Source organism: Podarcis cretensis (genome assembly GCF_951804945.1).
Source record: "Podarcis cretensis genome assembly, chromosome: 7".
Lineage (NCBI taxonomy): Eukaryota > Metazoa > Chordata > Lepidosauria > Squamata > Lacertidae > Podarcis > Podarcis cretensis.
In genome coordinates, this window is record NC_137176.1 from 63,232,228 (window position 1) to 63,257,735 (window position 25,508).

The window sequence follows — 25,508 nt, forward strand, 5'->3', positions numbered from 1 at the left end:
GCACATCTGTTGGCTAGGTTTCAGCTCTGTCTTGTAGGATATACTGCATCAGAAAAGCATCAGATGCTATCCATCGCCTCTACCTGCAGCTGATAGGGTTTATTGAGGGCAGAGAAAGAAAATTAACTCTGACCCTGAGAAATAGCTCAGGCAACAGTTTTCGAAAAGAGCAAAACGGCGAAGCTCTTGCTATGGCAGAGCCAAATATACAACCGACATACAATGTAAAGAGACTGTTTACAGCTATCTCCACTCATCACGGAACATGTTATCTTAGTTTAAAATCCAAATGCCTAATATGAATGTGTGTCAGTGGCAGCCAAGTATGGGAAATAGGTCATGATGTGACTAGAGCAACTCCATGATATTTCAGTGAGCCTGGCACACTGCTTCTCTCAAATGTAACTACATTCCAATACTGACATGCCACTACATATTTGCTATTACATGTGGGGAATTTTGTTGCAGACAAGACTCTTTTAGAAAGGTAAGGGCTTGATCAGCATCAGGCAAGTGCATCTGATCAGGGTAAAACCAAGAGTCCTGGATTTACAGAAGCCGTCCCAGTTTCTGATTTGATCCTGGAATGTCCCGCTTTCCCATAGGACGTCCCTATTTTCACTGGAGAAATGTTGGAGGGCGTGGTAGGATGTCCCTATTTTCATTGGAGAAATGTTGGAGAATATGGAATTATCTGATATCCCCCCCAACCCACCAAGCTCCCCTGAGCCATCTGAAGGGAGCCCTGTATAGATAGGGAAGTTTTTAAATGTTTAATGTTTTATTATGTTTTTATATATATTGGAAGCTGCCCAGAATGGCTGGGGCAACCCAGCTGGATGGGTGGGGTATAAATAGTGATATTACCGGTATTGTTATGGAATAGGACGTCCCTATGTAAAAACTTTCCCACCCTGAGGGTATGGGTGCTACCCCACTAAGAGCAAATCCATTCAAATCAGTGGCCTTAAGATGGGTCTACTCTGAGGAGGAGTTAATGGAATGCAACCCTCAATTTGGGCCTAGGTACTTTTTACATAGGGACGCAGGTGGCGCTGTGGGTTAAAGCCTCAGCGCCTAGGACTTGCCGATCGAAAGGTCGGCGGTTCGAATCCCTGCGGCGGGGTGCGCTCCCGCTGCTCGGTCCCAGCGCCTGCCAACCTAGCAGTTCGAAAGCACCTCCGGGTGCAAGTAGATAAATAGGGACCGCTTACCAGCGGGAAGGTAAACGGCGTTTCCGTGTGTGGCTCTGGCTCGCCAGAGCAGCGATGTCACGCTGGCCACGTGACCCGGAAGTGTCTCCGGACAGCGCTGGCCCCTGGCCTCTTAAGTGAGATGGGCGCACAACCCCAGAGTCTGTCAAGACTGGCCCGTACGGGCAGGGGTACCTTTACCTTTACCTTTACTTTTTACATGGGGACGCGGGTGGCGCTGTGGGTAAAACCTCAGCACCTAGGACTTGCCGATCGCATGGTGGGCAGTTCAAATCCCCTTGGCGGGGTGCGCTCCCATTGCTCGGTCCCAGCGCCTGCCAACCTAGCAGTTCGAAAGCACCCCCGGGTGCAAGTAGATAAATAGGGACTGCTTACTAGCGGGAAGGTAAACGGCGTTTCCGTGTGTGGCTCTGGCTCGCCAGAGCAGCTTCGTCACGCTGGCCACGTGACCCAGAAGTGTCTGCGGACAGTGCTGGCTCCCGGCCTCTAGAGTGAGATGAGCGCACAACCCTAGAGTCTGTCAAGACTGCCCATACGGGCAGGGGTACCTTTACCTTTACCTTACTTTTTACACTTCTCAGGTAAAGCCAGTCCTATCTGTGGATGATGTGATTTGCTGCCATCTCCCCCTCCATTTTACAACTCACATCATTTGTCTAATTCTTTAAAAGTGTAAGCCACCTTCAGTGCCCTGGCAGAAAAACAATGTAGAAATGCAATGGATAAAATAAAGAAATGGATTGATCCTGAGATCTTCTGCTCACAAAGCAGATTCTCTACCACTGAGCTTCAGCCCTTGTCTCCTAGGCACAAACTGTCGTGGTTGGTATTTGCATGCCGTCCCATAATATAGTGTTTTCTGGGCACCTTCAATAAATCAGTATAAAAACAATTTAGATGTAAAATAAGGCACAGGATCGCTGTGCTCACTTTGAGAATTACATGTATTGCATATTTAACCCACCTTTCCTACAAGGAGCTCAGGGTGGGGTCCATGGTTCACATCACTCTCAAAGCATCCCTGCTTAGGATAGGCTGAGTTGGGCTGGTGGAGAATTTTGCAATAAGTGCACATGAATGTGACCTCTGCAGCTATCTGCAGCTGTTCTTTTTATGTTTTCAGTCATGTTTCTGTTGGCTTCTACTGTAGCATTAATCCATGCCGTAGTGGCCAAAGTGAGTTATTTCATCCCCGCCCAAGGGAAAGTAAATAAAGTGAGTTTTCCAAACTCTGTTTGCAAATGTTTCTTATGTGTGTGGCTGTTCACAGAAGGAGAGACTTTCCGCAGCCCATCACTGTGAGCAAGCATCTCTGGATAGGGGCAACTGCACAAATGCTTCCCCTTATCTCAGGTTATTGACCTGTCTATAGATAATTTGTATCCACAGTGTTTTTTAAAGTTGTGTGTGTTTCTTTCTCCACAGCTTATTTTGAGGCATTACTGTTCTTTGCTGGACTGTGGAGCTACTACGGAAAGGGAGCATTTGAGTTGTAAGCTTGTCGGTGAACATATTGATTCATTTAAGCTTTGTTAATTTCAGTCTCATTTCTACAATTAGGTAACAGCTGCTGTTATTGTTAACAAAGAGGCTTCTATTTAGAATGGACCCAGAATGAAATTTGTGGAATGTGGATGATCAAAGGAGAATGTTTGAAATGGAACTATTAACATTCCAGCCGTGAGGGGTTGATCTTGGAGCAGAAAATATGGCCCACAGTGGCCCAGAGGTCAGCCATGATGACCACTGGGTGACCTTGAGCCAGTCAACATTTGTCAGGCAAGAGGAAAACAGAAAAGCCTCATATACATCAGCCTGATATTGGCTGAAGTAAGGCTAGGATGTGCAAGGAATAAATATATATAGAGGCTTTTAGTTTATGAAAAGATGACCATTTCCATTCACATTATATTTACATTAATTACATTTTTTTCCATTGGCCTCTGGGTTTTCATTTTTTCCAATGTTGTACTGCTTAAATTAAACACTGAGAACATGAGGAACTCAGTAAGTGCAAGAGAATGTTCCTAGCTATGTATATACAGTGGTACCTCAAGTTACAGACGCTTCAGGTTACAGACACTTCAGGTTACAGACTCCGCTAACCCAGAAATAGTACCTCAGGTTAAGAACTATGCTTCAGGATGAGAACAGAAATCGTGCTCTGGTGGTGCGGTGGCAGTAGGAGGCCCCATTAGCTAAAGTGGTACCTCAGGTTAAGAACAGTTTCAGGTTAAGAATGGACCTCCAGAACGAATTAAGTTCTTAACCAGAGGTACCACTGTAGATAGATGATAGATAGATATAGATAGATGATAGATAGAGAGATAGATAGATGATAGATGATAGATGATAGATATAGACCAGGACACACTGCACATCATAAAAGGTTAGAGATCTGCAATGCACTCAGAGTGGGACTACCCACTGGGCCACTGCCATCAGAATATAACACCCTGCTTTCAGGATTCACCCTGGCTGCCAAGCTGGTACCTGGCCAAGTTCAAGGTCTTGCTACTAACATATAAAACCCCTATATGGCTCAGGACCAAGTTCCTTGAGAAGCTGCCTTAGAATCAAAGAGTTGGAAGGGGCCATGAGGATCATCTAGCCCAACCTCCTGCAATGCAGGAATCTTTTGCTCATTGTGGGGCTCAAGACTCCTGTAATTAAGAGTGTCATGATTCACTGACTGAGCTATCTCTTATCCCCTAAATACCCAGCAAATTACTGCACTCTGAAGGAGAGTTTCTCCTGAAGGTTCCAACAACCTCAGAAGCCTCTTCCACAGTAACTGAGAGCAGCACTGAGTTTTAGTGAGGCTGCCCCTGTTCTGTGGAATATTATTCCATTTGAGATGCAACAGATGCCCACTTTCCACACTTTCTGGAAACAACTGAAGACACCCCCCCCCCCATGCTTTCTCAGCTGGATAAATGGATGTTTGCCACAACTGTCTATTTTGTAAGGTTTTAATATTTTAAATGTATCTGCTTTTTTGTCTTTTTTACATTATTATTTTTTGCTGGTTCTCCTGTGCATCTCATTGAGACAGCTGTATAGAAGCTGATTAATACGACAACAATAAAAATTGTATGTTGCTTTAAACTGTTTTTAATATGGTATTTTGATGTTGTATTTTTAATGTTGTAACTTGCCCTGGGAATTTAGGGTGAAGGGCAGGTAAAAGCTAACAATGATGATGATTAGAAATCACAGTTGTCTTCTGGTTTCTGAATGTTCACGGCAGCATTTGCCCTTCAATTTCTACATTAAGCTATGCTTAAATAGCTAACAAATATATTCACACATCGTGTCAGGACTTTCCACATCATGCCACTTAATCTTTTGCCTCGTTTCCTCTTTATCTTTAGTCCCATGCTCAGCATGTTGAGCATGTCTGGAGTTAAAAAGTATGACCTATTTCATGATCCTTAATTTAAAAAAACAAACAATTCTGTTTTCCAACTGGATCTTTGTTTGCAAAATGAAAGGGCCAGACATTGGGTCAAACCATTTAGCTGAGGCTCTCTTTGCACAAATTACAATTATTGCAATCGGTCAAAGGCAGAGAAGGAGAAGTAGGGCACTGACAAGGGGCAAATATCTGAGGAAGAATTTTCCACTTAACAGTAAGTGCTAAGCAGAACTGGGGAGGATATTTACTATTTTATTTCAAACCCTCTATTTCTGTTCTTCAGGCTGCAAGTATTGTTTACGCAGCCAGAACACTACCACCCATGTGCAGGAGGGAGATATCTGCAAGCTTGGGTAAAACCCAAGATTTGCAGAAATACAAAACAACAACAACAAAAACCCAATGCTCCCTCCCTTATATAGCCCAGTGAGGACTTTGCATGCTCAGTGGCCACTGAATGCTGATTGATTGTTGCAGGCGTGTGGAAATCTGTGGTGTGAATGGACAATGGAGTGGCTGGAATCCTGAAGAGCATCACTCTACCCCAAAACATTTGGGTGCAGATCCCACTTGTATGTGTTGTTTTATTTTATACATTTATACTTTACCTTCCAGTTAATTGTCCATGGCAGCTTACATGGGTGCCGCTGTGGTCTAAACCACTGAGCCTCTTGGGCTTGCCAATCAGAAGGTCAGTGGTTTGAATCCCCGCGATGGGGTGAGCTCCCATTGCTTTGTCCCAGCTCCTGACAGCCTAGCAGTTCAAAACCATGCCAGTGCAAGTAGATAAATAGGTACCACTGTGGTGGGAAGGTAAACAGTGTTTCCGTGCACTCTGGTTTCCAACACAGTGTTCCGTTGAGTCAGAAGCGGTTTAGTCATGCTGGCCACATGACAGGAAAGCTGTCTTTGGACAAATGCAGGCTCCCTCGACCTGAAAGCGAGATGAGCGCTGCAACCCCATAATCGCCTTTGACTGGACTTAACTGTCTAGAGGTCCTTTACCTTTTACCTCAGATAAACCATAATATTTATAAATCCATAAATCCATCCAAGATTCATACAGGAAAACTTCAACCAGGAAATGCAGGGGCAAATAATATGGCTTTTGTTTGGTGCCAGTTGTACTTTTGGAGTGCATCACAATTAGGGCATCACAAGTGAAAATGCCCTGCCTCCAGTGGCTAACTTGTGATGATGGGGGCACCTAGAACAGAACCCCTCGTGATAATCTCAGCATTTGCACACAGAACACAAATGTTTGAAAGACTGGGGAACCTTCATACATCCAGTCTTTCACACTATCGGGAACTGCTTCACTAAACAGATGGTGCTCAAAGCAGCTTAGAAGTTTTTTGTTTCCATTTTAATCCAAGTATAATAAATCAGTAACAAGAAAAACAAGAAAAAGAAAACCAAGGTGACAGGGCAACAGAGTCAGCCAAAAACTACACAGGCTTTTTAAATTTAAAAAAATCTACAAACAAAAATGTCTTAAGCAGCTGATGTGAGCTTAAAAATGCAGGGCCCAAATGGATGGGCAGTTACACAAGAAGGAAAGACCTTTGCAAGAACTTGCCTTGCTGCAACAAATGTTGGAATGCCCAGATGTTCCTCTCCATCAGATGTCAGGATATAGGCAGGATGGTATGGAAGGAGTTGCTCTATCGGCTATCCTGGACACAAGCCATTTCAGGCTTTATAGGTAACAACTGGCATTTTGATTTGCACCTGGAAAGTGTTAGTAACCCATACAGCTGTTATAGATGGGTGCAATATGGGCACATATTTGACGCATGTATAGGGTTTGAGTCTCAGGTAGATGTGCTTAGAAATAAAACCATGGAGAGACCTGGTCTGAATAGAGATATTGGATTCTTATCTCTTATCTTATTTTTTTGATTCTTTTTATTTTTTAAAATATATTTTTAGAAATAATGAATATGGTCGTGAATCTGGTCTTCTCTGTATCTTGGACCTGGTTTCTGTCACCTCTGAGGTTACTCCCATGCCCCTGGGATCTTGTGGGAACTTTTCTCCTGTGTGATTAGGGGTGGAATGTGTGTTACATAACTATCAGACAATGCTGACTGCATTACAAGTCTTCTATGGAAGCTACTTTTCCATGGATGATCTCACAGCATGGCTGTAATGGGTGCTATTTTTCTAGATAAAGAACTCACCAGGAACACCTCCCTTGTTCTCTTATAATGGCAATGAGGCTTACATGAGGGGAGATGGAACTGAGTTCTGGTGAGTTCCAGCTAAAAGAAAAAGCTCTGGGGCCAGGTTTATCTGGATGTAGATGCAATTAAACTGGTTCCCGATCATTCAAACCTGGTTCCAGATAAATCTAAAGGTAGTAATGACACTTTAAACTGAGCTGTGAAACCAGTGTGTAATGTGGAACTGCCAAGCCTTTTGAGCCCAGGGGCACACTTGCAAACTGAAGAAACTGCACACACACACACACACACACACACCACAACCTATTCTATTGGCTATAGCAGAACACCTCTTTCAAGTCTAATGTCAGTGGGGCCCCTGTGGGCACTAGGGAGGGCCTCTGTAGGTGGCATATGCACTCATGGGCTCTGGCATAACCTATGCAACTGGTGCAAAATTGGTGTACAAATCCAAGTTAGCAAGTTCTCCTCCAAGTCAGCCAAATTCAATTATACTTGCAGTCAGGCATAATTGTACCTATTGCCTTTTGGTACATCACAGATACACAACATCTTGCCATTTGTGTAATGTGAAAATGGTAGGAAGCCTTAACAAATCCTGCCATTGTACAATAAGAATTCACGTACTGCAGTGTGGTGAACAGAGAATGAGACTTGGACCTGGGAGAGATAACCTTATGTATAAACTTCATAGAATCATGGAATTGTAGAGTTCGAAGGGACCATGTGGCTCATCTTAGTCCACCATGGATATGTAAAGCAGCACATGAAACGAATTCCCCACACCATATGGACAGTTTAGAAGCTGCCACCAGATACTATTGTTGGAACATGGCAGGAAAATTCTCTATATGATTGAGGAGATCCATGTGGCAACCATCTCTATTGCATCACTGGTATGAGTGCTCACTGCATATAAGCTGATTCAAGTCAAGTGGCCTCCATATGGCTTGAACAACATGTACTGAATAACAAGTAATGCTAGAAGCAGAAAAAAATTAATCAAAACAATAACAACAACATCTTGAGTGTGTTGTATTGGCTACCCCTAATCTAGATAATGAAAGTAGCCCATCTTTGTTGCTGAACAAAGAGCTACATTCCACCAACAGCCATCATTTTACAAGTTGTTTCCCATGAGCATTACATCTTTGAACAATATGTCCTATCTGCAGAGGCCAACAATGTTCCTGTTAATTAGCCATTGTAAATACACTGGGTTACAAAACAAAACCAAAGACAAAAGAACCAATTAACCCAGTCCTGTGGGGAAAATATTAGCGCCCACCAATGACACTTGAAGTCTGGGGTGATATCATAAAATCGTAACTGGCTTAAATAGTGCAATGACTCTTGTCTTGTTATTTTGCAATATTCGCCACATGTGTGGAATTGAATTTGCACTTGTTTTAATAATTCAGCTCTTGATTTATGGCAACCCATTCTTTCCTGACCATTAATTTTTATGGGCCTTCATTTTCTGAATTACTAACACATGGTATATCTCAATTAGATTCTATTAGCATTTTACCATTTAAAACATGTACATGGTGCACAGTCCTGAATTATCCCCATGGACACTTTAAAACACCATATAATGAAAATATTTAATATGGAAGGCTTTTCTGTTTGCGCGATGTTATATATAACACCATGATCTCTCTGTCCCCTAGTGACTACTATCGTGGAACTGAATCTGATCACTTTGTAGTTCAATTTGTTCTTCATTTGGTTTCATTGATCTCTAGGGAGCATGGACTTAGCCATCCTAGGAATGTTACATTAGATATCTGGCTAATATTAATTAAATAATATTATTGCTTCATACCCCTTTATGTGGGCAGGTTACTTTGAAGAAGGAACCTGTATATTCTACTTTGAAGAAGGAACCTGTATATTCATTAAGAGCATTGGCAGTTCTGTTGGTCCAAAAGGACAACAATCCTCTGGAAACAGCAGTAAAAACTGTTCAATCAGTGCAAAGATTTCTCCTTGCGCTATAGAGCTCTCCCACTCTTTCCCTCCACACGCATGCAAGGGAAAATACTTTCATCCTAATGCCCTCCTTTGTCGCCCACCGCTAAGGATAATCATGATTTGGGAGTACCAGGGACAGGGTGTTTTCAGCTGTGGCTTCACACTTGTGGAATTCTCTCCCCCAGTAACACCACATGCCTCCCTCTCTTGTATTTCAAAATATCTTAAAAAGGTGTTTTTAAACCTGCTAAGCTATTTATTGTTGTGGTAAGTTTTTCCCCTCGCCCCTGCCCTATTTTGTATGATTTCCCTGAATGCTGTTTTTATTTTTTATTTTGTCAATTATTTTGTTTATTGTTTATTGTGAACCACCTTGTGAGGGGAGGAAGAATGATCTCAAATAAGTAAATCCGTGTATACAGTAGTGTCCAAAAATTGCATTAGTGGAAGACAGCAAATGACCTTTTTCCCCCCTTCCTCCCTTCTGTGACTCTTGAAAAGCCTTTTCAGAGGGATGGGGGACATTTCTGAACAACAAGAGCTGTATGGGGCTGTGGTGGAGAGAGGACTCAATCTGAGAGCCAGCATAGTGTAGTGCTGTCATTGGACTAAGACCTGGGAGACCAGGGTTCAAATCCCCACTCAACCATGAAACTCTCACTGGGTGACTTTAGGCAAATCACTGCCTCATCCTTCCCTACCTCACAAGGTTGTTGTGGGAATTAAATGAGGACAGAGAGAAGTGTTCACTAGCTTGAGCTCCTTGGAAGGTGGGATATATATGCCATAAATAAATAAAATAAACAATAAGTCTGAAATTGGATAGAGGAATGTTGAACCACTGGATGGCCACTTGTGCAATATTTTTCTGCACAGTTTCAGATCATCCTCTTCCCTCGTGCCCCCACAACTCTCTGGAAATGATTATTTGATGGGTAATGGGCTTCAGAAGGAATGCAACCTGTTTCCTTGAACATGTGGCTTTGAAAAGCCTTTCAACTCTATGAACTTTAGCAAGAAAATTAAACCTCAGCAAAAAGCAATGTTGCGGAGGTTGATTTTTAAAAATATTTTATTTCCCATACACCCTACATCTAAGTGGTTCACATAAAATATGCATTAAAATTATCAGTGAGAAAGCTGAAAGCTAAACACAAATCAAAATATAAATAAAACACATTATATATATATGCATATGCATTTGAATTTTGCATATGAGTAGGCTTACCTAAACAAAAAAGTTGTGAGCAGGCACTGAAAACAGTACAGGGAAGACATCTGCCTAATGCCAATGGGCAGATAGTTCCAGGATGTAGGTGCTGCCATGCTGAAAGATCGATTTTGCGAAAATATCCCTTCAGACAGCTATTCTGCTGCCCGCCCACAGCTCCATGTATGTACCGCGTTCTGCTAAATCTCTGTGCCTAACTGTCAAATGTATTTACGGAGCAGGTGGCCGATTAAAAGGCCATAGCTTAGCCCTCTGTGCATAAAAAGTTAAGCTTCCTTTGAACTTTTTAATGACATTTTCAGCTTGCTTCTGCGGTGCCTAAGATACTTTCCCTTATCTGAGAGGAATTCTTTGATATAACCTTGGCGGTAGCCGTGCAACTGTTCAGTTGTAATTATGTGACTGTGGTGCTGAAGGATAGAAGGAAACTGTGGTAATGGATATACTCAAAAAGGATGGAGGGTCACATGTCAAATTGCCTTGGCTGGGAGACACTCTGTGACCCTGAGGGCAAAGTAATGATGATTACTATGGGAACCAATAATTCAGCACCACAATATATCATAATATATATCAAGTGAACCCTCCATAAAGCAGGATATTCTCCAGTAATGCATGTCTAATTTTAGTATAATACAATGACTGAGAGGAATTTTTTTTCTTTAAATGAGGTTCTTCCCTTTTAAACGAGCTTGAAATAATCCCAAGGCTGCATATTCTTTTGATAAAACTATTTTAGCAAATTCAATCCTGATGCAGAATGAGTTTTCTGCAAATTGCTATTTCCATTGATAATATAATTTGGCAAACCTGCCCTCTGTTACACATTTCTCTCTAGGTTTTTATTTTTATAGCCATAGGGTTTAGTATCTATAGACAAATGTTCTCCCTCCTTCCAAGGCTTTTGTATATAGAGAGCACTTCTCTATAGAAGAACACTTCTATCCATGTATGCGTACTTTATCTTTATATACAATGATAATTTGCTTCCTGGTTACCTCTCATTTTGATATGGTGTCTGCTGCAAATATTGGAAGATTAGTTGTTTTTTATTATGAACACAGTTTAAAAAAGGTGTGTGTGTGTGTGTGTGTGTGTGTGTGTGTGTGTGGAGTATGCTACACCTTGGAGACCTTTTGCTGATGTGCAGGCAAAGCAGATTTGGGAATGGCTATCATGGGGAACAAAAGGGAAGAGTCAGCCCACAGTAAAGAGGCAAATAAGGAAAGTTAGAGGGACTCAGGAAAGAGTTGGGAGAGCAGAAAGCATTTGTCTGAAGACTTGGGAGTGAGTATGGGCGGGCAGAAGGCTAATTTTGTTTTCCCATTTTTCCTATCTTCAATTCAGTTCTCCAGATTTCTATAGCAATTTGCATAATCTTCATGAAAATTTGTCAGCGTTTTCACACAAATCTTTCCCGATGAACATATTTTCGACATATGCAGTTTTGACTAATGCACACATTTTCTGTGAGCGAACACCTTTTCGTATGCTATTTTTCATGTATGCATGGATTTTTATGTCCCGTTTCACTTGATATCCATTTGTGTACACGTTGGTTGGTTGGAGAATAGCATCTCAATATTCGGAGAAGTGTAAATTTTTGAAAGATAATTGAGATTCAGTTCATGTATAGGTTCAAGAAGTGCAGTTTCTCATTAAGATGCAAACAGAATAGAATTTCTCTGACATCTCTAGGAGAGAGTGGCTTTGGTGTGCAGAAAATAAAACAAAAATGTTGTGAAAGGAGGTAAAAGACACAACTGCAGCCTTGGACTCCTCCCATTCATTTCACTGGATCTTCCTGCTAGATTGTGATGCTACTGAACTGCAAACATAGCTAAAATGACTTATATCTGTAGAGTCTAGAATAATTGCTAAAAAGCCTTGGGGGTATCCAACTAAACAGTTAGGCTAGAACAACAAATTGTAGCTGTACAATGTAACTTTACTGCCTTTCTTTCTCCCCACATGCCCTTGAGTTTCCTGAATCTGCTCTGGGGGTTTCCACAACCTTTTCCCTAAGCCAGATGGGAAATGATAGGGGCAGATGGGGAGCAGAGAGGGAAGCAAAGTTCTACTGTGCAGCTAAAAGTTGTTGTGCTAGCATAACTGTCTGTATTAAGGCAAGGGTTTAAGGCAAAGGTTGGGAAGAGTTCCCCCAGATGTTGCTGGACTGCAGCTCTGTCTATTGGCCACGCAACTTTATTATGAAAATGTCTTGCAAATTTGTCACAAAAGACCACCGAGGGTTCAAATATTCTTTCAGAAAGACAGTCCAGTCACCCCCCAGAAAAGTGCAACTGGGTGACTTCTTGAGGATACAATGGAGGAAGCCAAACACTCTTTTTCTGCTCACTACCATGTAGCACATAAGAGCAGAAGAAGACCTCTGTTGGATCAGGCCAAAGGTCCATCTATACTCATAGCAAGCATGTTCTCAATGTGGCCAATGAGACGCCTATGGGAACCATACAAGCAGGACTTGAGTGTGTAGGCATGATAATATGCTCTAACTGTGTTTGGTCACATATTGTTGTTCTCCAGCTTCTTTAATCTCATTTTGCAATCAAATATGAAATACTAGCATGGTCAAACGGGCCAAAGCACATTTAATTTTCATGGTTCTTGCTTCCTCCTGTTCTCAATGAAGAAGCAAATTAACAACCAGTCCTTCATCTTACATATATTTATGAAGACAGGATTATGGCAACATGAGTCGAAATTTTAATGGAAACAATATTCTGCCCCTGGAAAGATTTATATCGATAGCTATGTAAACAGTAATAACTAGCAGGAAATTGCAAATAATTAGAAGGATTACAAGCTGTGTTTGCCCATTATTCATGTCTAGACTCATAGATAACCCCCCAGTTTTATTTATCTCACCTGTTGTCCCTTTCTTTGTGCTCATTACTTTGCTAATTACAGGTAATCGGGTGACTTATGTGACTGCTACATACAGCCATGCTAATGAAGGATGTTGTGCAGGAAGATGGAATCTAAAATATATCTAGATAAATATTTTGCCAATGGAAATATTGGAGCCGTACTTGACAGATTCGACCTTTCCCCCTCCATTTATCATACCCTTGTATTCTTGCCTTTTCTTCTTTTTAGCTTGTCTGAGGGTCAAACTAGACATGATGTAAAATGTGTTTTGTATTTAATGTGCATCCCCTCTCCCCCATGGCTCCTTTAACCAAAGAAAAGTATGTTAGGAGCACTGATTATGGATCTCCCATGTCGCATCTAGTATGGCCTTGAAATAACACATTTGTAGACTTCTGTATTTTGTAGACTGTATGTTTCTATGTTCTTGAGAGTCCCATGGACTGCAAGAAGATCAAACGTATCCATTCTGAAGGAAATCAGCCCTGAGTGCTCACTGGAAGGACAGATCGTGAAGCTGAGGCTCCAATACTTTGGCCACCTCATGAAAAGACCCTGATGTTGGGAAAGATGGGGGGCACAAGGAGAAGGGGATGACAGAGGACAAGATGGTTGGACAGTGTTCTCGAAGCTACCAGCATGAGTCTGACCAAACTGCAGGAGGCAGTGGAAGACAGGAGTGCCTGGCGTGCTCTGGTCCCTGGGGTCACAAAGAGTCAGACACGACTAAATGACTAAACAACAACAATGTTTGCTTCCTTAAATCAAACTTCTTTACCTGTTTTATACACTGGCCTGGTCCATGTACTAACAGGGAAGCTTTATAGCTGGGACAGAGCCATTAAGAAACAGTCTAAATCTGCACAAGCATAGATCTGTTGATGGGTATAATATACTAACTCCATTAATAAGGATAAAGCAAATTTTAGAATGACTGAAGATTGATCCATGGTAATTATAAAAGGGACTGGTCAATTTTAACTGCTAGGCTTTTTGCACTGCAGTGCTTTATGTGTATTTGAAATCACATATGCAAATATAAAATGACAAGAAATGGCATAATCAATGAACAAAATGCTGAGATTATCAACGTAGCTTTACAGAATGCAATGTACAGCATTCGTGATTCTTTTTGTTGGGTGAATGGCATACACCACGTTCTAAAGCTTCGATCTCCTGAAAAAAATTCCATCATAATCCAAAATTCACAGTTATCCAGATTACTCGCTAGTGATGCTAAAGACCTAATGTTATATATTTGCAGGAGCATATTAGAAGGTAACCAGATCTACTATGGTTTTAGAAAGATAAAGCTTGCAATACACAAAATGATAACTCACAAATGTAACTTTCTACATTTTTAAATTTGGGGGGGGGGGGGGGGAGGTTTGTGAAATGTGTAGCTTCCACATTATTTCTCCACTCTGACCAATTAGTTGAGATGAGTGTTTGAATATTCTCTATTACATATTATAATCACTTCAGAAACACTACATATTTCTCACCACCATTGAAATAATTCAAAATAATATTATTTATCACTGTTAACAATGTAATTGACACCAATAAGTGAATGAAAAAGGTCAAATGCACAATGAAGATGGCTGTCAGATTTCTGGTTGGATTAAAAAATGGTAAGTGTAAAATCTGACTTGACTCCGGGTCTGTGTCACAGGTTTAAGTTATCCTGAACTGATGCGTTTTGATAACCTGATGGTGATATTATTATTATGTATTAAATTTGTATACCGCCTTCATCCACAGAACTCAGGGTGGTTTACAGCATAAAAATAAAAACACAAATACATAATTAAACAAGAACAAGAAGGGGGGGGACGCATAACCCCCCCCCCCGCAAACACATTTAAAAGGACACAGAGTGTTAATTAGCCAAAGGCCTGGTTGAAGAGAAATGTTTTCTCTTGGCACCTAAAGATATATAATGAAGGCACCAGCCAAACCTCCCTGGTGAGAGTATTCCACAAATGGGGAGCTATTGTGGAAAAGGCCCGTTCTCGTGTTACCGCCCTCTGGACCTCTTGTGGAGGAGGCACACGAAAAACGGCCTCCAATGATGACTGTAGGGTCCAGATTGGTTCATATAGGGAGAGGCAGTTCTTGAGGTATTGATACCCTCCAGCATTTTTCCGATGAAAATAGGGACGTCTCATTCTATAATGAAAATTTTACGATTTATACCCTACACATCTTACTGGGTTGACCCAGCCACTCTGGGCAGCTTCCAACACATATAAAAACATAATAAAACACTAAACTGTTTTTTTAAAAAAACCTTCCCTATTCAGGATTGCCTTCGGACAGCTCGGGGATCAGATAACTCCATACCCTCCAACATTTCTCCAATAAAAATAGAGACATCCTAAGGAAAACTGGGACATTCCAGGATCAAATCAGAAACCAGGACAGCTTCTCTAAATCAGGAACATCACTGGAAAATAGAGGCACTTGGAAGGTCTGGTATTGCGGTCCTGAACTGTTTTGCGCTTTAGAGGTCAACGCCAGCACTTTGAATAGGGCCTGTGAACTAATTGGCAGCCAGTTCAGTCAGCCCAGGATCAGTGTAATAGGCTCAAACCATCTTGCCCCTGTGAGCAACCTGGCACTCAGCTATACAGCTGCAAATAAAATATTTTATGTGTGTTTTAAGTGCATTATACAATGTGACACTAGATGGCAATGGTGAGCCTTATGGAAAATTCAATGTATTTTTAAAAACACTTCTTTTTTTAAAAAAAAGAAAGCATTTCCTGAACATTTTTTAATGTGTGTAGATTCCACCCAGGATGCCAAATTCGGCGCCCTGAGCAGTAATCTGAAAGCCTCAGGCTTTTTGTTTTTTTAAAAAACACAGTTGTGTTTTCCTTCGATCGGATCACATTCTGCAGCATGCACAATCTTTCTAGAAATGGAGTGCTGACATTTCACAGCGGTAATTTCTTCTTAATGGAATGGCTTTAAATATAATGTGTTGGTATCTCACTGCTTCTTCTCTTGGTTCCATTTCTTTTTAAAAAAATCAGGGTATGCCTACACTCAGTAGGAACATGACAGCCGTGGCAAGTGCTAACCAGTCCTCAAGTGTGCATAATTGCTCGCTGATGCTTAGTGGCTTTTAAGTAAAGGTAGAAGGTGTCATTTACTGGCATTATCTTCCATTTCACTGCCACAAGGATGATTTCAGAGGTAAACCTTCCCCTGCAGAAGGAAAGTAATAATTAATGACAGAGCTTCATGCAAAGGAGCACCAGGAATCACAATGGGCTTTAACAAACAATTGATGTGGGAAGAAAGGGCATTTTATTCTCCACTGCCAGGCAGTGGTTTTATCCCTTTTAAGACAGAGCAGCAGGGTTCTTTTTAGAATTACACATTGAACATTTTGAGGATGCTGTGGGTAACCAGGGGACCTGATGTTGCAAAAGAGTTGAAAGATATTATTTGTCTTACTTACAGAGGTTGGGGATTCTGCTGAATCCTTAGCCAACTTTATTCAGTGCAGGAATAGTCAGCCTTGGTGATTTAAAGCAGCTAAAAATAAACATATTGAGTAAAACTAAAGGTTCTTTTCCCCTTGCATGCTGGCTTGCATTTCCTGTTTCCAGTTATAGGCTTGAAAACCGAGCAGGTTAAATGGATGTTTGTGACACATTGAGTCTTTAAATAGTTTAAATGGTTCTGGGACCCTGGTTTGGCTGCAGGTCCATGACTTATATTGAATAATGTGCATTCTGTTGTCCAGCTTTATGTCTATGCTTCAAGAAATCCTAGTGCAATGCCTGTGTCTCCACAGCAAATATGATTGAAGCGCAAAGTGTGGAAGATGCTATTCTCACCAGACTCTGATCTTCTGCTCTGTTTAGCAGAGCAACATTTGAATCTTCAGGTCAACGGTGCCTTTGATGGATACCCTCATGAATCCTAAATATGCCAGTGCATTCATGGTTGTATTTGAACATGCTATGTGTTCTCGTCTGTGAAAGCTTATACTACGTGAACTTTGTTGAGGTGACACAGAACTCTTTCTTGGCTTTGCCACAACAAAGTTTATCTGTGGAGGGGACGCAGGGCCACATGCACCAGCCCAAATCCCTCCAGTCCCAAAACCTCCAGTGATAAGCAGGAAGGTGTGAAGGGTCACTTATAATCCTCTCCATGATTGGGAACACTGTGTGGTCAAGGATCTTGTATATGTTCAGCCAAACATGCTTTCAGCCTCTTTTTAGACCTTCTTGCGCACGTAAGAGAGGTGGAGGGGGCAGGGGAAGTGCATGTGAGCCATCCATGGATAGAGTTTAAGAATGGCTGAAGAGAACTAGATACTTTTATCCCTCTGTGATTTATTCCCATAGAGTTAGTGTCAGTGAGTGTCAGGAGTCCAGGTTCCCAGCTTGATAACAGTAAGCGTAGCTAATTAAAAAGGTGGATTTATTTAAAAAACAACTAGATAGCTCTGGACAGCTCTAACAAAGCCACCCGCACCATTTCTCAAGATGACCCTTCTGAAGACTCCTGGCGTCGACAAAAGATATTGCACTTACGAACCTTGCTTCCTATCTAGTAGCCCTCCCATTCGCCGACTCTTTGGACTTAGTGGATCTGCTCCTACCTCTTCCTTTTCTGAGAGTCTGTATCTGAGTCCATTCGCGCCTGTTTGTGCTTCTGGTGAGCTTTGGCTGTGTTCTAGCCTCCTCTCAGCTATTGCCTTAACAGCCTGCCCGTCAAGGTCAGGAAGAGCTGAAGTCTGCAGCTGCTGGCTTCCCCTGCCCTGAGTAACATCAAAGCCTCTCTGTTCCTGGCTGCTTTCTGCAGTTGGCTGCAAACCATCACTTGGAGCTGGCTCATTCCTGACAGTGAGGATGTTCTTTACTCTTTGTAAGTAAGGCCAGTTGGAGCCAGATCAGAGGAGACTATAGATGGTGCAGGATGTGTGTAGTCACTCCGTGATGGTGCCAAACAATGGTGTGGATAGGGGTGATTCAGGGTGATTTTACCCTACCCAAGATGCACCAAGTTGGATCAGAGCCCCCAGAAGCCTCATGTTGATCTGCTTCTGTACTCTCATCTGTTCTGTGCATTCTTTACTTAAAGCAACTTGGAAACAGGTTGGAATTATATTTTTAAGCACGTATACACAACAAATCTTGGGACTAAGGCACACCCCATTCATGTGGTTTCTGCAGTGGGATTCGGTGAGTGCTGGAGCTACAGGAGTGGGCAAACCCAGGAACACCTGCACCAGTCAAAAGTTTCTAGGAACAATCCAGGTGTCTCATTATTTTATAAACTATATTAACATCTCCAGATTGTTGTGGGAGTTAAAAATCCACTTGGCTGCTCAGCTTCGTATATACTCAAATGGAATCACGGTGCTACCCTGAGCGTTGAGAGACTATAAAGTAGAGTGAAGCCTACTAAAACAAAAGGCATTGCTTAAGAAGTTGTCACACATTGCAGAATGGCAGCAGAACTCTCCTGCTATGTCGCCACACTTCAATGAACTCAATTTTTCCCCAATTAATTCTTGAAGCGTGGGAGTTCTGCTGCTTAGCAGAGGCTCCTTGGATAGCTCAGCCAGCTCGTGTTTTATACTATCATTCATTTCCCTTTTTTAAAAAAGGAGTGCTGAATGAAGGTTACATTTTAACTATCTATGGACGTCTGCATCCTGGGTATGGAAAATGGGTCCTGCAGGTTCAGAACAAGTGTCCGCTTGGCTGCTGGTGTGTTATATTAAATGAGTGTACAATCTGTGTGCCTGTATACACCTAAATAGTATCTGTGAACCCAACAGTTGAGCTGTACAAATCAACAAGTGCACCCACTTTCACACAAACATTTGTGTAGGGACAGTTTGTACCTGTGTTCAATCTACTATGTGAATAAGTCTCATTTGATCTAACATCATCCTTTAAACCGTGACCAGAAAGACACAAGTAAGAAAAGGGGCATTCTTCCAGTCTTTGTTCTGGTATTCAGAATATTTTGCTTTGGCCGCCCTGTACCTACTTCTGATAAATTTCAGATTCAGGTAGGTAGCCGTATTGGTCTGACACAATCGAAATATAGAAAAAAATAATAAAAAATTGTCCAGAATAACAATAACAAAACCATGAAGCAAAATATACTCTTTCATTGATCCTGGTTACATGCAGAAATGGGTTCTTGGGTCCTTGAGAATTAAATTATAAAGTTCAGCCCCACGTTAGAAAGAGGAGATCAAGAAGGATGATAAGCACATGCATTTTTTAAAGGTTATATTTTACATCAGGATTTTATAATGGCGACCCTGCAGAAGCCTTGCTAAGTTAACCTCTGCTCAAATTGTTATGATTTGGTGATAAAAAAGAAATCTTAATTCTATATTCCGCCTAACCTTAGAATTCACCTTGTAAAATGCATTCCTTATGAACCTCCATTTCAACTTCAGTAATATCCTTTTCAGTGAAATCATTATCTTTAAAGGGAATAAATTAATTAGCACCATCTCTTTCCCTTATTTGGTCATCAATTAAATCTGAGAGATATGCTATCCACGGAAATGTCTGCTCAAGCAGTATGGAAATAGAGGAGAAGATGCTGCCTTGATTAGTGGGTCAGATCAGGGAATGGATGGTCCCTGTGGACACAAGAACCCCAGGCATGCAGGTCTGTTGCTAGGCAACTATATTGATCCTCTCCAGCATCTTCTCAGACAGTCTCATCTGCTCTTGAACACCACCGTTTACAGCAAGGCAGCAGTTAAATACTTGGCTTTAATATTTATGAAGTAAACATTTAACTCTTTGAGATTGAATGCAGAATGCAATTTGCTATTCTCTTTCTTTCTTTTATACATGAATAGCCTATCTTAGTAGGTTTCCTTGTTGGGTTGCCACTGCCAGGGGGTAGAATGTATCTCTCTGAATCACTGATCATCTGATCTGGTCTTGAAGCCCTCTGAAAAGAGACTGAGGAGTGGTAGGTCAAAACCTCAATCACATCTGTCATTGCATGGACAGGCGGAGACCCCCCCAAGCCCCAGGTGACCCCCGGGAGGAATAATGACACCTGACAACATGCTTTGGGGATTAAAATTGGCCACAACTTTATTAAATTCTCAGATGTAGGAAGACCTTGGCTTAGGCATTAGGCGTTTATCCCTCCCAGTCCCCAGCCAAGGATCTGGGGAACATCAGGGTTATCTAAAGTGGGTGGGGATTGGACTGACTCTGGAGAATGTCTTTTCAAGCAGAGAGCCCGTATCTCTCTGAATCATTGAGGATGGAGGAGAGAGGAAAACGTCCAGTTGCATAAGGAGAAGTCATTCTGCGCCCACATTTATTTAATTGAATCCCACCCTCTGTCTATTTTTCCTCTTTTATTTCATTTTTTAAATAAAATAAACATTATAATTGTTTCATCAGCAAGGAATTCTAATTATGTGTTGCTCCAGTTACGAGTACAATTTATTTATTTATTTTTTTGATATTCATTTCTATGACTTTGAAACATATACCATTGTGGCAAGAATGCTTGGGCTCATTGTGATTAATTTTTAATGCATGCTCTTCTTCACACCAGGAAGCGAGTGTAAAAGAAATGTCTTCTTTCTCAATCTGGTTTTCAGATATAGTTGTTTGTTTCAATTGAAACTAAATCACACTTCATTCTCGTTGAAATCTATGGGGTTCAGAGTATAGTCCTGCACATGTGTACTGAGAGGGAGGTCCCATTGAGTTTAGTGGAACTGAACTCTAGGCAAGTGGGGACAGGATTGCAGTGTTAGTTAGCCTAGGCCATCTTTTCACATCAATTTCAATGGGATCTAACAGTGTGGACAGTGAATCCAGCCCACCAATGTGGGTTGAAATCCAGCAATGTTTTTACCCCTAATGCTCATTGTTCCTCATGGATAGGATTGCAGAGGGAGAGGAATTTTAAATTTCACCACCCCTTGGCTGAAGTGCAGATGATGACATACCCTGACAACACACAGAGAGAAGAAGAAGAAGAGTTTGGATTTGATACCCCGCTTTATCACTACCCGAAGGAGTCTCAAAGCAGCTAACAATCTCCTTTCGCTTCCTCCCCCACAACAAACACTCTGTGAGGTGAGTGGGGCTGAGAGACTTCAGAGAAGTGTGACTAGCCCAAGGTCACCCAGCAGCTGCAGGTGGAGGAGTGGGGAAGTGAACCCGGTTCCCCAGATTACGAGTCCACCGCTCTTAACCACTACACTACACTGGCTCTGGGACTGAGACTGGGTATTTAATTTTGAAAAATGAAATACATGGTTGTCATTTATGTTGTTATCATCATGTGTAGTTAGGCTTCAAGATGCTTTTTTTTATTCCCTGAGAACTTCACGGTCAACCCCTTTGAAGGTCATAAGGTCAGTGCTTTTTTGTTTTTAAAAAATGTTCAGGGGTACTCTCATTTCCTACTCATATTGAAATACTGCCCCTCAATGAGGCCAAACTTAGATTCACAAAATGTTTAGGGTTTTGCCTTCCCCTGTATCCCTCCAGAAAAAAAGCACTGCACAGGCTTATTGTTACACTACAAGCAATGCCCCTAATTTACTTGGTACATTTCAGTCAATATGATACAGATTTTCACAATGATTTCATCCTTTCTATTCATTACAGCTTATTGATCGACTTTCTATTTAGTAACATGTCAGGATGTCTTCTTTTAAAATATTTAAATCTAGCACTTGGAACCCCATCACAAAATACTGGTCTAGACTTTTTATTCTTATTTTATTTCTTTTCCCCACTTTATGAATAGCAATGGTGTCATGATACTTTTTTTTATTTCTGTTTCACCCGACAATAATGATCTTTGTAGAAGCTGCTCCTGCTAAATTGCTTCCAGCTCTCAGACCAGCATTATCACAATTGCACAGTGATGACATGATAATTTTATACCCCACACCATTAAGTCGGTTGGAAATAAATTACAGCCATCAGCCATGATAAAACAGAGTCAAATGCATTAACAGCATCAGAGTCTCTCATTACGATGGTACTATAAATGCATACTGCCACTTCAGTCACACAAAACATTTGTTATCCACTTCCACATGGTGTAGATTGATGCCTTTACAGAAGAAATGGATCTGGACTATGAAATCATACAGAGCATTTCCCAAAGCACCCATGGCCAGCCCTATCATTAGATGGAGTGAGGCAACTGCCTCTGGCAGCAGATGCTTGGGAAGGCATAGAAGTGTTGGAGGAGGGAGCTATGTGTGCTTTTGAAACCTACTCTGCCCCCTGTAAAGCCTCAGGGGTAGTGGGGGGTGCTGACCTGTCCCCAGTGTGGAAACAAGGTTCAACTACAGAAGGTCAGAAGCATGCTTAGGCCTTGGTGTTTTTTACTGCAGAAGCTTTTGATCCCTGGCATATCCAGGTAGGGCTGGGAGAGAACTCTGTCCAAAATCCTGGAGTGCCATGACAATCAGTGTATAATATTGAGCTAGGTGGACCAAGGGACTGATTTCGTATATGGCACTGGTATTCAACTGGTGGGTCAGCACCCACTACTGGGCTATGGCCTGGTGTAAAATGGGTAAAAGTGCAGCATTATCACCATATAAAGATTCTGAGAAGAGAAGAGAAGAGAAGAGAAGAGAAGAGATGAGATGCATGATTGGGTCAAAAAGGGGTCACAAATCTCAAAAAGTTGAAGACTGCTGGTATAAAGTCAATTTCTATGTCCCAAACTACCCACTTGGCAGGTTATTGTATGTGGAATAGGAAGAGGGAGGCACCAGCTTGTCTCAGGCTGAAAAATGCTTGAGCCAGCTCTGACTCTGGACTAGGTTTTGTGTGATTTTACTATACAGTGGTACCTCAGGTTACATACGCTTCAGGTTACAGACTCCGCTAACCCAGAAATAGTACCTCGGGTTAAGAACTTTGCCCCAGGATGAGAACAGAAATCATGTGGTGGCGGTGCAGCGGCAGCAGGAGGCCCCATTAGCTAAAGTGGTACCTCAAGTTAAGAACAGTTTCAAGTTAAGAAATTACCTCCAGAACGAATTAAGTTCTTAACCTGAGGTACCACTGTATCAGTAACGGCAGATGTCAGAGAGCGGTCTGAACTTTTCAGCCACCACTATGAAGTGGCAATCAGAGTGGAAGAGCCAGGTTTGTTTTTTTAAAAAAACTATTTTTAGTTGTGTTTATGATCTGTTTGTACATCAACTTGAGATGCATGTAAAATAAATAATAATCATAGTACCTGTATAGTTCAAAACTGCAAGAGAGCTTTGCTTCCAGTTTGGGCCAGAATTTGATCAGCCAGCAAAAACCTAAGTGAGACCAAAACCAATCAAAGAATCAAAAAGAAAAATGTGACATTTTGTGATATGGCGTTTTTGAGTATGATGTGCCTTTGCATTGGAATTGGAACTAAGAGAATGAAAGAATGAATGTGGGCTATGCATGGTTATGAATAAAATAAATGATGGAGGAGCCTGCATGATAACTCTAACTTCTAATACAGATCACATTACTAGGCCACATTTCATACTCATTGCCTTCTTATTAATGCAAATAAATGTGAATAATTCCCATGGTGATTCTTATGACATCCTGATGAATGCTGGAGGGGGTGTATTTGGTACTGTTCCAATAAAATCCCAATGAATTCAAAGTATTCAGACACTTTGAAGAAAATGTGAGCACTTGGCACTGTAGACTGACCCCATTCTGGAAACATCTATGAGCACAGCAAAGCCTCAGGGACTTGTAAATATGTGTCAGAAAATGAGGACAGCAAGACTTAAAGAAAAGTATGCTGAAGGCCATGCATAAACGCTGTCACAAATAAGCCTTGTGACCAGAGCCGGCACTATCATTAGGCAGTGTGAGGCAGCAGTCTTGGGTGGCAGGTGCTGAAGGAAGGTAGCAACAGCCCCACAACTATTCCCCTCAGAGTCACCTTGACTAGCCTGCTCTGCACCTCCTAACTTACCTTGCTGCTTCAGCTGGGATAGAAGATGCAGTCTCATCATCACCAGTGTCAAAATAAGACTCAGCAGCTGGTCAGGCCAGGTCTGTGTGTAGAATGGTGGGGGCTACTTTGTCCTTGTCTTAGGCAGCAAATTGTCTCGGACCAGCCCTGCCCATGACCCAGTTTCATGAGCTGTTGTCTTTTGCAGTTGGCTCCAGCTGGTGGATTCTGGGGCTCCAGCAAAAACCTAAGTAGATCTCACAAACCTAACGTCTAACCACCCCTGAGTAGGCACAATTATTATACCCATATTGCAGATTCAGATGAGGCTGAGAGAACAATGGCTTACCTATCTAGTAAGATTATGGTCAGAGAGAGGCTTTCACCAGGGGTGACACCATTTTACACCAGCTTTTTGACACCCAGTGGTAAAATCAATATTACCAGATGGGTTTAGGGCAGGATGCAACAGCTCCACTCCCTGGGGTGACTTACCATTAATCCTATGGAAATGCATGGATATTAATCAGCTTAAATGGACATGCTCCTGCATAATGACCTTGTGGATCAGATTTATATGGGACGTGAAAGAAAAGAGCCACAAATGCAAGCAGTACTGAGATAAGTCTTCCTCAAAGCGGGGGGGGGGAGCATGGTTAGAAATCAGTGCATAAACAAATTAGGGTATAAGGCATGAAGATTAATTTCTCATGTGATGGGGAATATTGGAATGATTGCTACTAACTCCCACATGCAGAACAATTGGCATGGATAAAGAAAAGAAAAAGCTTAGTTTCTGGATAATCTAAGAATAGCTTATGTAAGAGGAAGAAATCGTGTCCTCCCTTAAAGAGGGCACATGTTGCAGTGAGACCTGGAAACCAAAACCCTGTGTTGTGGGTGGGTAAGATTGGTCAGCCACAACACCCGATTGGTAGGTCCCTCGATGCTGGGTTCAATCTGGCCAATGGGTGCAGTCCATCGAGGGACCTTTATATACCCATGCACGTGACCCAGAGCTTCCTCTTTTGGCATGTGCATTTAAAACACCCGCCCACCTCTCCCTACTTTTAGGGCTTTTGCGCTTGACCTTGCTATGCCATCGTGTATCATCTGTCGTTGGGATAGGGGCACGGCAGGAATTTTCCCCACTTGGCTGATTGGCTGTTGCCATTTGGGTTTCGTCTGCCGCGTAGCAAATCATCACAACTTGTAAGGTTGCGGATAGGCTCTGGTTCAGGTGATAGGGATGGGAGAACGCTCTCGCCATCCTTATGTGAAGGGTATTCTGTTAAAGGAATCCAGGGACTCAAATGGTTTGGTCAACCCTTGAGAGGGGGTTATGCCTGTGCCTGAGTCCAGGGGGACATCTGGGTGGCGGACATAGTCTGTTCCTGCCTTTCCACCTATCCAGGTGTTCACCATTGGCTCACCTGTGCTGGAACCCTGGGTCAGCACTACCTGCATGGCAGAGAGCTAGTCGAACCAGACCCTACACTTTCTGTAATCAATAAAGTTGTGGCCTAAATTCTGCCAAAAACCAAAACCAAAATTTGAGTCAAGTGTGAATTTATTTAGGGGAGAGGTTTCTGGGTCTGAACACGCAAAATAGTAGCAGAAAAGCAGGG

The 25,508-nt window shown here is 42.0% G+C and overlaps 2 long non-coding RNA genes across 2 annotated transcripts in view; one reads left to right on the forward strand and one right to left on the reverse strand.

The window, feature by feature from the left end:
- The window catches only part of LOC307219787, a 30,274-nt gene extending 15,809 nt beyond the window's left edge, over positions 1-14,465 (reverse strand). Inside the window, exons 1-2 of the long non-coding RNA XR_013840557.1 lie at positions 13,662-14,465; positions 12,956-13,327 (exon numbers count right to left, since the gene is read on the reverse strand). This is a non-coding gene — a long non-coding RNA (uncharacterized lncRNA). The remainder of the gene's footprint in view (positions 1-12,955; positions 13,328-13,661) is intronic.
- Positions 14,466-14,513: 48 nt separating this feature from the next.
- The window catches only part of LOC307219795, a 42,297-nt gene continuing 31,302 nt past the window's right edge, over positions 14,514-25,508 (forward strand). The window contains exon 1 of the long non-coding RNA XR_013840567.1: positions 14,514-14,552. This is a non-coding gene — a long non-coding RNA (uncharacterized lncRNA). The remainder of the gene's footprint in view (positions 14,553-25,508) is intronic.